The following is an 8,158-nucleotide window of genomic DNA, read 5'->3' as shown; positions in this document are numbered from 1 at the left end:
CAAGTGACACTATGGTCAATTCCCATAACATAGTCCACAAAGATAATGTTCTACATTCTATGTTGGTGAGTACTGACTGGGATCTTAAAAGCTCATGAGCAGCCTTTTAAGTTGCAACTATTGATCTCTCTATGTGTGTTGTTTTTGTTGCTGTTGCTAAGTACCATCAAGTTGATTCTGCAGCGTAGCAACCCTGTACAGGGTTTCCAAGGAGCAACTGGTGAGCCTGAACCACCGACCTTGCCGTTCAAACAGCTTTGCAGTCTGACACATTAATCCACAGCACCACATCAGGACTCTCTCTGTTTATGTACAGAGATGAAAACTGAAAATTTTTGACATCAACATGTGAACATCAGTCACCGCGATTCTGAGACCAGAAGAACTGTTCTGAAAGGGACCACATTAAAAGATCTTGGATAGAGTGGGAGAAAATGTGGAACAAAACTCAAAATCATAAAAAAAGAAACTGGCTTTAATGGTCAGAAAGAGATTGGAGAAACCCAAAATGATGGCCCTCAACCACCCTTCAGGTCTAATGGAATTCACCCTCACAGCCCAATTTGCAGCTAAGCAGTAGATAGGCAATAGATAATTACTAGGTATGAGGAAACAACCCCACTAGCAATGCATGCTCACGATGGTCAACCATTCAAGATCAAAAGAGTGACATTTACCAAAACACAAAATTGAGAAGAGATGGGAAGTAGCATGGAATAGAAATAGGAACCAGAGGGAGGAAGTGAGACAACTGTTGTTACAGGGAGGGTACTGCAATCACTGAGATGAAACAAAGTCTATGATTTGTTGACTGTAAAACTGATGATCTGGTTCACTCAATTCACAATAAAAAGGAAGTTTTTAAAAAGGCCCAGATCTACACATACTTCCAAACTCTTCCAGTCTGAGGCAGTAACACTGAAAAGTAAAAAAAAAAAAAAAAAAAAAGTCACATAAAATATTTAAGCATGGTTTGACTCATGAACAGTAAAATGCAAATAATAGTAATCACTGTTCCAACTCTCAGAGAGGTCTGTTAACTAGATCAAATAGGATAATGCTATCCAGGGGCTTTGCAAATCAAAAACACCATGCAGACATCATGTTTTAATTTAATTAATGAAAAGTAAAGCCATCCCATATAAATAGCTACTTTTCACCCAAGTAGAAGTGTTCCTAGCTTCAATCCATTACTTGACATTCCAACATGGTTAAAAATGAAACCAGATGGAAACATTTTTAAGCACTGTGGGTTTTAAAAAGGTGTGAATATTTTGGAATGTTTCCATTTATTAATTTTATGTATGTACATACCCATCTTATCCACCAAAGGAGCCCAGAAGTGATGCTGTAGGATAAACATTGGATTGGTAACCACAAGGTTGGCTGTTCAAACCCATCAGTCATTCACAGAAACCTTAAACAGGGTCACCATGAGTCAAAATTGATTCAGCAGCAGACAACAACATCATCCACCAAAGAACTTGAGGCAGTGTGGAAAACATATAAAAGAATACAAAATAAATAATAATAGAGCCAACAGTCCTTTCCGGGGCGCTCTAAATAGAAGGAGGATTCTGAATGGGTCGCAGCCCGAGCTGCCCACCATCGAGAGAGCAAAGGCCGTCAGGGTCCACATCCCGGGAGAGAGAAAGGTCCAGGTCTCGGGAGAGAGCTGGAAGATGTAGCCGCACTCGGTCACCACACAGAACACGCTCCAGATCACCAAGAAGATAGATCTACAGCCCCTTCCCCTTCTCAACTAAAAGATAGACGAGATGGTGAAAAGAAAGAAACAAAGAGCAAAGAACGTCAAATTACTGAGGAGGACATAGAGGGCAAAATGGAGGAAGAAATAGAAATGATTAAGTTAATGGGGTTTGCTTCCTTTGGCTCCACAATAGGTACGAATGTGGATGGCTCTGTAAATAAATGCCTATGCCATAAATATGCCTCAGAAGAGGAAGTGTAGGCTGTACAAGAATCGAAAAGGTGGATTCAACAGACCTTTGGACTTCATTGCATGAGAATTAAAATGTTAAAGAATGACTCTTTTGTTCATCTTGGTCAAAAGAGTGGATTTTATATTTTGTATTTAATATGTATCAAAAGCAAGATCTCAGTCCTTCCTCCTTATAAAGAAAATATTATTTATGAATTGTGTAGTTCATTTGCCCTGCTTCAAAAGAAGAAAGGATAAATAACACATGTTTTTTGTTTTTCTTTTAGGAAGTATCACTTGGGGTAATCATCAACCCTGTTTTGTTTGTTTTTTATTATTATTGCTGTAGAAGTTGTGTTTTCTTCTCAAATGTTTGTAGGACTTTTAAAAAAAAAAACATAAAAATGATTTGAATGTAAGTATTCCCAATAAAGCAATAATTCTACCCTTAAAAAAAAAAAACAGAGCCAAGGGGAATGGGCATAAAACCATCATACAGTATGGGGATTTTGGATCTGAACTTCCTGGCAACCAAGGGAAAACTAAAGCAACACAGTCCAGAATTGTCATTTTCAGAAAAGAGACAAGTGTTTTACTTAAGAATAGTAGTAAAAAGAAACTTTCTTCATCACATGGGAAAGAATCAATTGTTCCCTGCGAGCAGGTTCCTTATTTGCCCATGGAATTGTGAACCCAGTTGACAATATCTTTCAAAAGAACTCTAAATACAATAGGGTGAATTGTCCCAAGAACTAGAACATATTTTGACTCGCATAAAATCCATTTCAAAAGCTCCTAGGGCAGCATGTTACCTTTTAAATAATATGAACCTGAGTCTAAGACCCAGTTCAAGTCCAAGTGTCCCCACTTGCTGCCATGAGCAAACTTTTTAATTCTCTGAACCCTATTCTCTCACCTTCAAGAGGAAATCCTTATGCTCACCTGGAGAACTGTGATATTTATACAAAATGTACTCAGCAATCTGTAAAGCACCAATGGCATGCTCGTTACTATTAGCCCTAATGTTTTACTATCCGTGAATGTACCTAATGTAGCAGTGCCTTGAGTACAGAGTGTTGGTTCCGCATGTTCCCTCTTGGAAACTTAAGGCATGCGCTGGCCAATTGCAAGCTTGAAAAGTCCTACAAAAATAAAAAGACTCTGTTTATCTTGTTTTAACTCAGTCTTTCCAGACTTATTTACTATAGGTACAAACTCCACTTTTTTTCTTCTCACAACCCTTATTCTGCAACCCATCCTTTGAGCACATTCAATTAGTCCAATGATTACAACCAAGAGTGATTTGGACCCCAAGAAACATATGGCAATATCTGAGCACATTTTTGGTTTTCATAACTGGGGGGTTGGGGGGCATGGGGGAAAGTATCGGCATCTAGTGAGTAGAGCTCAGGGATCTGCTCAACATCTTACAGTGCATAGGACAGCCTCCTACAACCAAGTGTTATTTGGCCCAAAATGTCAATAGTTCTAAAAGGAACCCTAAACAAATTCCTTCTTTGAAATATTTATATTGTAAAGCTATGTACTATTACAGGTTGAACAATTCCAGAGATATATTTTCTTCTGTGTGCCATATCTTTTCATCCCTACAGCTCTACTCAGAGTTGACTTAGTTTATGTATCTATAGTGTGCCAGAACTCCATAAATAATCCTTGGGTCCTAATCCTCACCCTTGTTGACTTTGATTCAATTTGCTGTCAAATTCCTGTATTCTAGGCCACAAAGTCTCACAACTGTACTTAACAGTCTATCAGTGCTGCCTCCCCGCCTCCCTGCCGCTCTCTGGACCAGTTGCCCCTGAACCATCTCCAAAGCCAGTAGGTGCTTCTTGACCTGCAATGACTAGATTAGGTCCAGTATTCCAGATACAGGGACCCTTGCAATAAGCTGGGTGCCCCCTATGAGAAAGCACCAATATATGGCCAGGCCACAAGACCTAGAAATTATCACTTCATCATTACACCTTGAATAATTTCATTCTATGTACATTGTTGCTGTTGTTAAGTGCCATTGAGTGGGTTCTGACTCATAGTGTCCCTATAAGGGGTTTCTGAGGAGTGGCGGGTGAGTTCAAATTGCCAACCTTGCGGTTCAAACCAACCTTGTGACCTAGTGCATTATCGTGCAGCGCCACACCAAATATCAATTAAAATGTAAACAAAAAGTAATTTTATTTCTTTGTAACTATTCATGGAATCAAGGAACCCTGATAGCATAATGTTAGTACCAGCTGGGCTTCTAACCTCAGTGTCAGCAATTTGAATCTACCAGTAACTACACAGGAGAAAGATAAGACTTCCCATAAAGATTTACAGCCTTAGAAACTCTATATAGGGTCACTAAGAATCATTTTTAAATCTTTGAAGAGCAAAGATGTCAGCTTGAGGACTAAGGTGCACCTGACCCAAGCCACGATATTTTCAATAGTCTTATATGCATGCAAAATCTGGACAGTGAATAAGGAAGACCGCAGAAGAATTGATGCTTTTAAGTTACGGTGTTGGAGGAGAATATTGAAAGTACCATGGGCTGTCGAAAGAACAAATAGATCTGTGTTGGAAGAAGTACAGCCAGAGTGCTCCTTGGAGGCCAGGATGGTCAAACTTCATCTCTCATACTTTGTACATATTGTCAGAAGGGACCAGGAGAAGAATATCATGTTTGGTCAGGAGGGTCAGAGAAAAAGAGGAAGACACCCAGTGAGATGGATTGGCAAAGTGGCAGCATCAATGGGCTCAAGCGTGGCAACAATTGTGAGGTTGGCCCAGGACCGGGCAGTGTTTTGTTCTGTTGTGTCACTATGAGTCAGTACTGACTTGATGGCACCTAACAACAAGAACAAATGAATCAGAACCAACTTGGTGGCACAAAACCACCATTACCAGCACTCATGGAAGCAGCAGTCAATGAATCAGTCAAACAGCATATGACATTAGGCAAGTCTGTGGCACAAGACCTCTTGAAAATATTCAGTTTAAAGATAACAATTTGAGGTCTAATGTGCACCCAACTCATGCTATTTTCAATCACCACATATGGGTCTGAAAGCTGGACAACAAAAAGTAAGGCTGTAGAAGAATTGATACATTGGAGTCATGGTGTTGGAGAAGAATTTTGAAAGTACCATGGACTACCAGAAAAATGAACAAATCTGTGTTGGAAGAAGTACAGCCAGAATACTTCTTAGAAACCAGGATGTCAAGACTTGATCTCTCATACTTTAGACATGTCATCAGGAGAGACATCATGCTTGGTAAAATGGAGGGTTGGTGAAAAAGAGGAACAGCCCCCACCCCCTCAACAAGATGGATTTTTACAGCAATAACAGCAATGGGTTCTGATGTAACAATTGTGTGAATGGTGCAGGACTAGCTATTGTTTTGTTCAGTGTGTGTAGGATCAATGAGTCAAAACCAACAGGATAGCACCTAACAACAACAACAACAACACGCTTATGTTCCATTTTCAGTTCCCATTCTGCTACATAGCAGAAATTGAATCAGTAAATTCAGTATCCACTAACCATCTGTCTGCATGTTGTAGTGTGGTGGATTGCAGGTCGTTATGATGCTGGAAGCTATACCACCAGTATTTCAAATGCCAGCAAGGTTACCTAACATGGACAGATTTTAGCAAAGCTTCCAGACTAAGACAGACCACTGGCAGTCTACTTCTAATGATTAGCCAATGAAAGCCCATGGGTCACAATAGAGTACTGACTGGTCTAGTGCTGGAAGATGAGCCCCATGAATTGGAAGGCACTCTAACCACCCAGTGGTTGCATCAATGAACTAAGGTATACCAGCCATCATGACAATGGGACAGGACCATGTAATTGTTTGTCTGTTGTACTCAGCATCATCAAGAGTCAGAATCAACTCAACAGAAACTGACAATAACAACAAATTCAGGATTCTTGCTGATGCTTATAAGGGGTCCTTGTGGCACTGTGAGTTATGCATTAGGCTGCTAACCACAGGATTGATGGATCAAACCCATCAACTGATCGGTGGGAGAGAGATGTGTCTGGTATACACGATGACTGGTATACTTGAGTTCATTGATACAGTCTGCTCCTGTAAAGATTTACAGTCTCAGAAACCTTACATGGGATTGCTTATGTTGTTGTTGTTAGGTGCCATGTAGTCGTTTCCTGCTCATACCCACCCTATGAACAACAGAACAAAACACTGCCTGGTCCTGTGCCATCCTCACGGTTGTTATGCTTGAGCCCATTGCTGTTGCCACTGTGTCAATCCATCTCATTGTGAATCTTCCTCTTTTTCACTGACCATCCACTTTACCAAGTATTACATCCTTCTCCAGGGACTGGTCCTTCCTAAAAACATGTCCAAATTACAAGAGATGAAGTCTCACCATCCTTGTTTCCAAGGAACATTCTGGCTGTACTTCTTCCAAAACAGATCTGCTCATTCTTCTGGAAGTCCATGGCAGTTTCAGTGTTTTCCTGCAACACCATAACTCAAACGCATCAACTCTCAAGGTCTGCCTTACTCATTGTCCAACTTTTACATGCATATGGTTGGTTGTGTTTGTGCTGTGAACACAGCGATACTGTATAAGGTTTCTGAGGCTATAAATCTCTATGGGAGCAGAAAGCCTCATCTTTCTCCTGGGGATTGGTTGACAGATTAGAACTGCCGTCCATGTCATAACCTACTACACTACCAGGTCTCCTTTACATGCATATGAGGTAACTGAAAAATACCATGGCCTGAGTCAGGTGCAAATTAGTCCTTAATCTGAAAACTTTGTTCTTGAACACTTTAAAAAGGTATTTTGTAACAGATTTGTTTAATGCAATACATCATTTGATTTCTTGACTATTGTTTCCATGAGCTTTGATTATGGATCCAAGCAAAATGATGTCTTTGACAATTCAATCTTTTCTCCATTTATCGTGATGTAATTATTTGGTCCAGGTGTGAGGGGTTTGGGATTTGTTTTACACTGAGAACCCATAATGAAGGCTGTAGTTGTGGATTTCCATCAGTAAGTATTTCAAGTCCTTGCTTTCAGCAAGCAAGTTTGTGTCATCTGCATATGGCAGGGTGTTAAGGAGTCTTCCTCCAATCCTGATGTCACGTTCTTCTTCAGATAATCCAGTTTCTTGAGTTATTTGCTCAGCATACAGATTGAATAAGTATGGTAAAAGACTACAACCCAGATGCACACCTTTCCTGATTTTAACCTACTCAGTATCTCTTTGTTCTGTTCAAACCATTGTCTATTGGTCTATGTACAGGTTCCTCATGGGCAAAATTAAGTGTTCTGGAATTCCCATTCTTCACAATGTTTTCCATAGTTTGTTATGATCCACACAATTGATTACCTTTGCATAATCATTAACACTGAAGTAAACATCTTTCTGGTATTCCCTGCTTTCAGCCAAGATTTATCTGATGTCAGCAATGATATCCCTCATTCCATATCCTCTTCTGAATCCAGCTTGAGTTTCTGGCAGCTCCCTGTCAATGCATTTTGAATTATTGCTATGATTTGGAATTAGCTCCATGATAGTAGGCTCCCATATCTTCAGGACTCCCCAGATGTCAGGAGAAGGGGTTCCCTGGTGCTCACTGACATCATCTACCATGCTTGTGTCACCGAAAGGGAGGTCCTCACTCACAGTAATCTTCTGTCATGCTGTTCTGGCTCCTCTTCATGCCCACCGTCTCTCCATGCTATGCTCAGAAACACAGGGTCTTGTCCTCAGCTCTCACATTACCCTGGGTTTAAAGATACTCAGAGGACTTGTGTGAGGCTCTTCACAGTTCATACCATACTGGTTCAATCCAAGAGATGGATGCACAGCTGCTTTCTATCTCCATACTTGGCCAGAGGGAAATGGAGGACACAAGGACCCTCCTCAGAGGACTCTTCCCTGATGTCCCTCCTCCATAGCTCACTTCCACTCTAGGAGAGTTTAGCCCTGTTTTTGCTGGACTTGTTCTTTTTTCTACTCATCATATATTCTCTATATCCTGAGTCCCCTTAAGAGTCAGCTTTGCACCCCCTCCACACACAGAGTAGACAGGGATAGGCAACTTGGACATTGGCTACCCAAAATGGGGGATGGGGGACTACAAAGGCAAGAAGTGACTGGCTTACAAGCTTTCAAGAGGGAACCTAGAGCTAGGGGGCATGGAGAAAAGCAGAATCTCCAGTGAGTA

The 8,158-nt window shown here is 40.7% G+C and overlaps 1 pseudogene; it reads left to right on the top strand.

Annotated features, from left to right (window-relative positions):
• The first annotated feature begins 1,581 nt into the window (after nucleotides 1-1,581).
• On the top strand, nucleotides 1,582-2,027 carry LOC102819812 (annotated as a pseudogene).
• Nucleotides 2,028-8,158: the final 6,131 nt, after the last annotated feature.

This window comes from Chrysochloris asiatica, unplaced genomic scaffold (genome assembly GCF_000296735.1).
Source record: "Chrysochloris asiatica unplaced genomic scaffold, ChrAsi1.0 scaffold00014, whole genome shotgun sequence".
Taxonomy (NCBI): domain Eukaryota; kingdom Metazoa; phylum Chordata; class Mammalia; order Afrosoricida; family Chrysochloridae; genus Chrysochloris; species Chrysochloris asiatica.
This window is presented reverse-complemented; position numbering and strand designations above follow the sequence as displayed.